Here is a 10858-nt window from a genome sequence, read left to right on the forward strand (position 1 = left end):
TTTATAATTGCTTTTTTTAAAAGCTATTTCTATGCATCAATATATGTTAAACAGACTATTTTTATTATATAATATTTTTATTTTATTATATAGAATTACATACTATTTCCAACAAAAGCCTTCTCTGAGCTCTCAATTCAGAGTAAATTTTCTAGATTTTTATCATTATTTTCCATGGGAGATATGAATTGGGAATAAGATAATCAATTTTTTATTATCTTTGTTATTTATTCCAGAGGAATAATCAAAATTAGATCAACAAATCATTAAAACTAATAAATAGAGGCAAAGATGAAATACTTTTTCCTTACCATGGATGAGTAAGCGTTGCTTCTGCACCATAAATGTCAGCCTGTCTGGCCTACTACAGTTAAATAAACATCCCCACTGCCTCTCCAAAGAGCTGTGAATAGATTTTAAATTTCACTCTGAATAGATTTTAAATTTACTTTTTCCTATGCATTATTTTGTGACAATACAACACTTAAATGCACAGCTTGATGGATTATTTTTGGGCAACATATATGTTTATCCATCATTTCAAACTGTGTCATATTTGTTATATATTTCTATCAAAATTCATTTTTATAACTTTTTAATCTTTTCTTTATGCTAGAAGCAACTATTATTCCCATTTTTAATCACAATAGCTTTATATTTTCTGTTAGCCTCTTCTTTTGGCATACGAGCTTGGATTTGTTGATTACAATTCTACTTTCTAACACTGAAGTTACCCTTGTAAAGAATTAAAACAAGATTAAGAAGAGAAACAAGTATACCAGTGAAAGAATATCTCACATGCCTCTTGATGCTTCAGAGCCAACAGTTGCCTGGATTGTGAAACACTGAAGCGATACTGGTATAGGAGAGAGGAAAAGATGAAGGAACTATCAAAGTTACCCCTCATAGTCGACTATGATACATGAGTATGTCATATATAGGGCTCAAAGCTACAGCTCAGAGTCTGACTGATTTGGAAATTAAAGAAAAAGGGAATAAAGGATGACTACCTACACATGAGCTCAACAAGGACAACATTAGAGATGCCAAAGTGGACAGAGAAAAACCCATGAGGCCTCAACCCTGCACAAAGAACTACAGGCAACTAAGAAATGCTGAAAGCAAGAGAAATAGTCTTCCCAAGGGAAAAGCACAGTAATTGGTGATGCAATATCTAATGGTCAGCTCTAAAAACATACATGCAAGTAACGTTATACATGCTGAGAAGGTTATATTAAGGAGTATATATATATACACACACACACACACATATATATACATATACATATACATACATATATATACATATATATATATTCATACATACATATGCATGTGATAACAGTGAAAAAAGAGTCCATGAATTTGAAAGAGAACAAGGTGGCCTACTTGGGACAGTTTGAATGAAGAGACGGGAAAGGAGGAATGTAATTATAATATAATCTAAACAATAAAAAAATTTTTTAAGGGTTATCTGTATAAAAGGCCATGAAAATTCAATGAAAGCCAAGGAGCAAATGGAGTGTCACTTGACTGGCAAAAAGTACATAATGTTACCCAGAGACAGCACAAAGCTGAAGACCACCAGAGGAGGGGCTGCTTCAGCCCAGAAATGGAGAGACACACATTATTGAAGTACAGAACTCAATGACAAAACGGCGCTGGGGAAAGCTGCCCCCCTGAGCAGGACAACTGTCCCTTGCCAGCGTGTACCCACACTAAACATGAGGGCTGTGTGTGTGTGTGTGGGGGGGTGCTCCACTCTTTGTCAGAAACCAGCATAGGTATTTCTCCACTACTGATTGGCATCAAAATATTCCCAGGATCCTCTAATGTGACATTCAGATATCAGTATCATTCCAGATAAGAGTTTAATTATCTCTCCAGGCAAGCCATTGTCATGAGCCTTTAAACAAAAGCCATTTATGGGCAACAAATAAAATAAACTGTGTAAAAATACCTGCATGGCTGTGTAGCTTAAGTTTTCCTGGTCCTGCCTGGCCCACAGTCAGGACAAATCTCTCTCACCTGCCAATCCCACAGCCGCTCGGACCCAAGCAAATACACAGAGACTTATATTACTTATAAACTGTATGGCCGTGGCAGGCTTCTAGCTATCTAGTTATTATGTCTTAAATTAACCCATTTCTATAAATCTATACCTTGCCACGAGGCTTGTGGCTTACCAGTATCTTACATCATGCTTCTCATCGTCGTGGCTGGCAGCATCTCTCTGCTTCAGCTTTCCACTTCCCAGAATTCTCCTCTCTCCTTGTCCTGCCTGTACTTCCTGCCTGGCTACTGGCCAATCAGCACTTTATTTATCAATCAATCATCCACAGCATAGCTGTGCTTATGACCCATTGCCATTTCATGGAGGAAGAGTTAAACAAAAATTCTGAACTGTTTCTTTAAACATTAAAACTATCTCTTGCATAGGTGACATCACACTATTTAAATCATTCTTATACTCTTTTTCTGATTCCCTGTTTGCAGTATAATGTTGTCAATTTTAGGCTTACATGCTGTTTGTTTTGACATGCAAAGAAAATTTTCATGTTTAAATATTCTCTAAGTTTCTTGATAACTACCTGATATTAAAATGGCTTTATTAAAATATATGTGCATATTCACCCCTATTTTACATGAAATCCAGTTCTGTAATTAATAGAAATAGTATAAATATATAACCAGATTGTACTAGTTCATTAAATACTGATTCAGTATATTTTTCTTAAAGTTAGAATTTGTGAGTCAAAACAGATGAAGATTTTAGAAGTTGGCCTATACTGCTAAATTGCTTTCCAAGAACTCTGTGAAATTTTGCACAGCTAATAGTAAAACGAAAGTGCCAATCATGTGCAGTACCATGGCCAGAATTATATACATAGCATTGTGAAATTTTGCTAATTGGCAGGTCAAACAAAGTACAAATTTTAGTCATGTGTTTTTATTATTGTTACTGATAACAACTGACAGGAAGCAATAGAGCTGTACTTTTGGGACCGAGAAATTATTAGAATAACTTTTAAAACTAGATTTGAAGTTCTAGATTTTTATTGATATTGTTCTATGGTTTCTTTAAGGAGACATGTTCAAACTTTGTAAAACAGACTAATTTTTTAAAGTCTAATATTCATTCACCAGGCGCCAAGTCATTAAATAATAAATTTTACAAAATTTTTGAGCTTTGTGTATTTAAATTATGTCTCTTTTGAAATAGCATAAATATTATTCATTGTTTATGCAGGGAACATTTTTAAAACCCACTCTGTGTCAGGCACTGACACATGTGAAAACCAGACATAGTCTTTGGTTATAAAAATTCACAATTTGGCAAGACAGGAGGAAACAAGAGATATGTAAATTTGAATGCAGCTGTAATTCTATCAATAGTCACTCTAAGTAAAGGGAAATATATGTAAAATAGTTTATAATGTATGATTAATTTTGATCTTTTGTATGACAATTTACCACTGTCTACTTGTCTAGCAGATTTTCTGGTACAGAGGTGATACTCATAACACAGAGGACCTTGGTAATCCAGCATTTGTTAACAACAGAGGTAAATACCAAAGACTTTCAGCATGTTCACCATTATTTTATGTATATTCTTAATAAATACACAAATAACTTACAGAAGGACAGAACCAATGGATGTGCATAAATAATGTATGCTATCATATGGAATATTTTTTAGTAACCAACCCTTCCCCCATTAGTAACTGAGGAAATGCAAACAATTTTTTTTTAAAAAAATAATGTGAGTTTCCTTGTTTGTGGGAGGGTAATTATTTGCAGAGAGGGAGATTTAAAGAGTCACCAATTACAATAATCATCATCCTTTCTAACTATAGTTTTCTCCTCTTTCACATCTTATGAAACAAACATATTCTACCCTTCACAAACACATTAAGTAGCAATATCTTTTAAAAATCTTTGTCTATGTATCATGTGTAAGGCCTAGAATTTTATCTCCTGAGTCACAATAATAAATGAACAATTAAATCAGTTAGTTAATCAATTTAAGTACTAAAATCAGAGCACTATCTTAGTTTTTATTTTTTAGTTCTACAGCCAAATACTTCAGAGTGGGTAATTTATAAAGAATGTGCTTCTCTCATTGTTCTGTGAACTGAGAACCCAGTGTGCCAGTGAAAGACTGGTGTTTCTGTGAAATTGTGCCTTGAACATGGCATCCTTTGGAGTAGAGGAATGTTGTCTTCATACAGTAAAGGAAAAAGGGAAAAGAAAAAGAAATTCCTTCCATCAAAGTCTTATTGTGGCAGCAGTCCATCAGACATCTCCCATTAGACTGACATCCTGACCACTACATTAGGAATTTGGTTAACATTAATTATGGCTGAGCCTAGTGGCTCAGAACTGTAATTATAGGTATTCAGGAGACTGAGTTGGGGAGATTCAAGGCCAGACTAGGCAATTTAAGGCGTCCTTATCTCAAAATAAAAAGCGAGATAAAGGCCAGCAGGAATAGCACAGTGGTATGTGATTTCTTTGTTAAAGTACTAGAAACAGTCAAACAGGGAGGTTCAATCCCCACTAGTGGCAAAGACAAAACTTGTTATGTACAGTCTGAAGGATTTTGAAGTTTTTAATTATCCAATAGGCTTTTTTTATTTTTGAAACGTTTCCATTGTTAATAATGAAAACCATGAATATTTTGGTATAAACCTTCACACTACAAGCTTCTTCAAAGAGCAGCACCCCACCCCCATGCATCTTAAGGAAATGATAATTAAATAGATACCCCATGTCTGCTTTTCATAATTTGCTTGTTCTCTGACAGTTAAAAATGTTACAGAAACATATTTCACCCAAACTTTAAACTTCCTATGCTTACATCAATGGAGAGTGGGGGTGCCTGCTCAACATCTTCTTTCCTTGGGAAGCTTTTAAGCCAAATGGATGTGCTCAATCAAGGATGTTAATTGCAGGAGAATAAGAAAACAACATTTTTCCTGTGCCAATATTCCATCAGGTCTTAGTGAAAATGAATAGAAAGGTGGAGAATGACTGAAAATGTAGATTGGATTTGTCTAGAAAGGTAATGAACTTCTAAGTGAGCAGAAGGTAAATTCAGATTTCTAATAAAAATGGAAACGAGACTGATTTGAGCTCTCATCACGGAAACTTCACACAGCTCCATCTTCCTTATTTCATACTGTAAGATCTTTATACTGGCAGAGCTGGGTGTGTCTTGGTTGTTAAAAATGAGTGTCTAGAAAATGTGTATATTCTGCCATAGAAAATTTAGATGGATAGTATGTTTAGCCTATCATAATAATGCCTAATCTGTGTTTATTACCAGGTTCTGATTCTGTAACTGATACAATGTGAAAATGAATGTTTATTTTATGTTTTATTTCTAACATGTATTATGTTGTATTATATATGTGACTTTTTATATTAAAAATATTAAGAACATTAATAAAAATAAGATCTAAATTAATCTTGTTTCAATTTAATAGATATTTCTATATTTAAAATTTCTAAAGATATATAAAGGTATATTGCAACATATGCTGATGGAAGGTCATAAAATAGAGCCACAGTTAATAGCACTGGTCAAACAATAGTTAGTAAATGTACTGGGTGATGAAATAGTCCACTGTCACTTAATTTGGTTAGTCTTACAATGTTTATTTTTCATAACAAAAATCTAGAGGTTATTATCAGTGTACATTTTATAAATGTTTTAATAATTAGTGTGATTTTTTTCCCTCAAGGCTTTGCTGGTTCTTGGAGGAAAGCTGGATATTGTTCTACCAGGATTTGTAGAAAGGTATCTTCATTAGTGTTCTACTGCTGTGAAAGTATGCCATGACCATAAAATTCTTATATAAGAAAGCATTAAATTGGTACTTTCTTACAGTTTCAAATGTTTAGTCCATTATCATCATGGTGGGGAGCATGGCAGCATGCAGGTAGACATGGTGCTGGAGAAGGAGACAAGAATTCTACATCCAGATCCACAGGCAACAGGGAGAGAGGACACTTCTGTCTCTCTTTTTTCGTGTTTAGCTACACAGCTTGTTTAAAACTTGAGAACATTAAACATGTTCCAAACTTGATAATTTATAGTTGCAGATATATCCAATTACCTCTCAATTTATTTCTTGAAAATAAATTATTTTTAAATGTGGATATGAAACAATATTGCTGACTTTTATAGTCTAAGAGCCACTCCTTAGACAAAGAGACTTATTGATAGTGATTGTTGTTTTACAAAATGTTGACTATGTACTGAAGACATTAAAAACACTAAATACAATGTCACCATACTGAATTGATGCCAAGTGAGTTTATATGAAAATTACATTAAGTTTCTTGGTCCATTAATTTCAAGGCACAAATAATTACTGACAAGAATTTCATCTCCGCATATATTCTATTTTAAATTTGAAAATTACAAGCAATATAACACAATTCAATGTGCAAGTTCCTTTCACATGACAGAGTGACCACACTATCTGGCTCTAGTCCTTGCAGTGATAGAAGCCTGGTCTGTATGAGGGAGGCCAGCAGCAACTCTCCAAAAAGGCATAAACCTAAAGAACCTTACACTGTTCTTATCTTGTTCCCTTGATTTATTCATACTTTTGATCCAATTTATAATTTTAAAATGAACTATGTAAGTGAACTAATATATAAGAATTACAGAAAATCCTCACCTCTTTTCAAATTAAGAGCATAACAAACAGAAATCTGATATAGATGAAATCCGGTCCAAATGAGAATGAAGGGATGGAATTAGTGAAAAGGAGATGATGATAGTTGCCAATATCTTAGAGGCAAAACTCAGGAAAAAAGAATACTCACCATGTTCCTATAACCATTTGTGTGATCCATTTATGAATTGAATAAAATTAATCAAAGAGTAAAATTTGCCCTTAAAACTGAATAGACTTCTCCAGAGGAAACAGAACCAGTGTGGCTAGGAACGTGTATTTTGCTATTAAGCATGATGAAGTATGACTTCCCTTAATAGGAAGAACCCTTAGTAAAGAAATTCTAACCTGAAGAAAACAATTTAGCACAGATAGAAATTCAATCCTATGGCAAAATTTCATTAAAGGTAGTCAAGAGAAATTAAGAAAGAAAGAAATCATTAAGACATTTTTACAAGCGTGAATTTCTGCTATTTGATAATCCTAGAAATTTTTTTGTCTAATGGAGTTCCTGAATATTAATCAGTAAATGTATTTTAGTCATTCCTGAGTGTGGTGCCCTTGTGGCATGTCAGATATGAATGCTGAAGAATTTGCCCCAGAATTCCCTTTCTAATATATTTCTAGTTGAGAAGGCTACTGAAGAAATAGCAGCCATTTTTAAAGCAATACAAACACATCTTCCTTAGTTACTGTGTCTAAAACTAATTTGGATACTACAGAGGAAGGATTGGGTAGATATTCTGCCATGGGGAGTATCATGAATCACCCCCACTAGAATCAAATAAGGGTAACATTATTTTCTTCATTAATTCCATACAATTTAAAAAAGACCTACTTGATGCAAACACTATAATGAGTTTGAGATTAATACAGCAAAGGAAAAATATTATAGCTTATTCTTTCCTAAGTATTCAAATTATCAGGTGGATTTAAATTAAATAAATATTTATTTTGAATCAGAGATGGCTATTGATGAGTAAATTTAATTGACTTTATTTAAAATCAGTTATCTCCAAAATTTTTCATGAAATAGTTTCTGATTTTCCAAAATGAAAGTTTTATTCTCACTTCTGTAATACTCAAATTAACTCTTATTTACACTTGTAACTTGTATTTTCTTGCAAAGGACATATTCCTGTATACCTACTAATTTTGAAACTAGTACAGTCTGTGGCGATATTTTATTTGTATATTAATAAATAAAATAAGCTGTAGAGATCAAAGCAATAGCCTCTAACTAACCTTAGCTCACCACCTCGCCATAGCTTCCCAAGAGAGGGCTTCTTCCTGTCTAACCTGTGACTTTATTGCCTTCCTGTTCTGCCTTCTCATTGGCTCTAAGCCCAGCCACATCACATCACTTCCTTGTCACTGATTGTCTATACAGACCTCCAGGTCTCTATGGTTGGTACGGGGATTAAAGGCATGTGTTACCACATTTGGCTGTGTCCTTGAACAGAGACTCTGCTTGCCATATGATCTGATTAAGAGCATGTGCCACCACTGCCTGACTTCTGTTTATGGCTCTCTATGACCTCTGATTTCCAGGCAAACTTTATTTATTAACATACAAATAAAAAATCACAACATTTCCCCATAGGTCCTCAGTACATCTGTTGGATGAATAAAAGACCATAGCATACATCTTCTTGTCCTTCTCTGAGCTGCACATATGGATAGAATTGACTGTAGCCACATAATACCACTGGAATCTGTTTCTTCCTACATGTTATGGGAGCAGTTGAGGAAAATTTATCCTAGAAAAGTTCATGAGAGGAAACACTGCCATGGCTGTGGCAGCAGCACTAGACTTACTCTCCAGTCTTCATCTCTCTCTGGATTAGAACCTTTCTTCCTCTTAAGGCTTTTCCTTCCCCATCTTTGAGGAGCCTGGGCCTGATCACTCGACCCTTTCTCAAGTTAGGGTTGTTACACTTGTCTATTTGACTTATGCTTGAGCAAGTGGAGTCCAAGCAGGCATACTAGATACCAAATGGTTCTTGTCTGTATAGTGCAATAGTAGCTCTATTCTATCCAGTCATCAAGATCAGCTGCCATTTTTTTTACCATCTCTTCTCTGTACATATGTCTTTAGATGTTCTTTAGAAATCATGATTTACAAACATGATTGTTCACAAGAAGAGACAGGGTGCTCAATCCTAGACCAGTGTCTAAGAGTGACAGACAGCAGAGACATTCCTCCCGCCACTGTCAGATTAACAAAAAAGGAATCAAAAATAGAAATATCCAAGGGGTGAGAGATCCTTTTAAAGCATTCATTCACCAACTATGATATCTTGCTATGTTCTGGGTACTGGTCTAGGCCAAAAAATATATAAAAAGGAATAAATAGGAAGAGTTCAACTAAAAGTGTTGAGAAGAATTGAGTCAAATATCAACAGCAGCAATCACAATAATGAGTACTAATTCATTATATCAGCAAGTAAGTGAACTGAAAGAGCCAAATCCTGAAGTGGGATTGCTCTTAGAATGTTCTCAGAACAGTAAGGAAACTGTGCCTGAAATGGAAAGAAGAAACAGGAAAAACTATACAGGTCATATAGGCTGGGTAACATCTATTTTAAATATCATTAAAAGTTATTAGTTGGTTATGTGCATGTCTATGCATGAGAAGTAATCATATCAACTTTGTAAAAACATCACCATATAAAAACAATGTGTGGGAGCTGGAGAGATGGCTCAGTAGTTAAGAGCACTGGCTGCTCTTCCAGAGAACCTAGGTTTAATTCCCAGCACCCACATGGCAGTTCACAACTGTCTATAACTACAGTTCCAGGGGATCTGATACATTCAAACAAACATACATGCAGGTAAAAGACCAATGAACATAAAATAAGAATAAGTAAATAATTTTTTAAAAAGAACAATGTGTCAAGAGATTGGATGAGCAAAAAGTATTTGTATGCTGTCTGTGTTACTGTTCAATTGCAGTGAAGAAACACTAAGTGCAAAAGCCTCTTATAAAAAAAAGTTAATTGGGAGCTTGTTTATAGTTTCAGAGATTTAGTCCATTATCAACAAGGTGGAGAACGGACAGGCATAGCACTGGAACAGTAGCTAAGAGCTTTACATCTTGATCCACAGGCAGCAGGCAGAGAGAGACACTGGGCCTGGAGTGGACTTTTGAAGCCTCAAAGCCTGTGATATGCCTACTCCAGCAAAGCCACACTTCAAGATGAAACTGTAAGGAAGCCCTACTTAAATGACTTCTTTTAAAAGAGTTGCCTTGGCTCTCTTCACACCAATAGAACACATGCCAATAACTGCACATTTGCCTTTAACAGAAATATGAATATTATAACTTAAAAATACAGGGCTTTGTGTGTTTTGTATAATCGTAAGTGAGAATTTGAATGTACCATCAGTATTCCAAGCATCTTCTGCTTTCCCTCTTGCCTCATTAGAGTTTGACTTCCATCTTTGTTTTGCCTCTTTTTGTAAGAGTCATCCCCAAAGTTCATATTTCAAGATCCAAACTCCCAACATGGAGATATTCAAAAACAGAATATAAGGAGGATAACTGGATGAAAAAGCTGAGCCTTCCTGAATGGGATAGCACTCTTGAGAAAGTGTCCCTGAAGATCCCTCAGTCCTCCTGCCACAGGAAGATACAGTGAGAATATTGCTTTCTACTTAGGAAGTAGAACTGCATCAGACACTAATTCTTCTGTCTCCTTGACATTGGCCTTCCCAGCTTCCAGAAATGAAAACTAAAGTCCTTTAAAACAAACTGTCTGTGGCTGTTTGCTGTGGCTGCCCAAGCAGATGAAAACACCTTCTCTAGGTCACATTCCTTTAACTTCACATCTCTCTTCGAAGTGAGGACAAGAAACTCATATGAAATAACCTCCCAAAAGTTATACTCAATTTAAGAAATATTTCTTATTTTATAGTTGAAGACTTCTGCTTATATTTTATTCACCAAAACTGGAACAAATATCTCCCTGTAGCTGCAAGAGAGGCTAGAACCATAGGAATTGTATCTCCATCTTGTAACAGAGAGGGAGGAAATGCACACTTTGTAATGTGTACATTGTATATAATGAGGAAGATCTATCTGCTATAAGAGACTGTCACAACACTCCAATCAATAAATATGTCAGGTTAGACTAAGTGCTGTGGGGAGGAAAGTATGGCTACTGGAT

The sequence above is a fragment of the Peromyscus maniculatus genome, chromosome 6 (genome assembly GCF_049852395.1).
Source record: "Peromyscus maniculatus bairdii isolate BWxNUB_F1_BW_parent chromosome 6, HU_Pman_BW_mat_3.1, whole genome shotgun sequence".
Classification (NCBI taxonomy): Eukaryota; Metazoa; Chordata; class Mammalia; order Rodentia; family Cricetidae; genus Peromyscus; species Peromyscus maniculatus.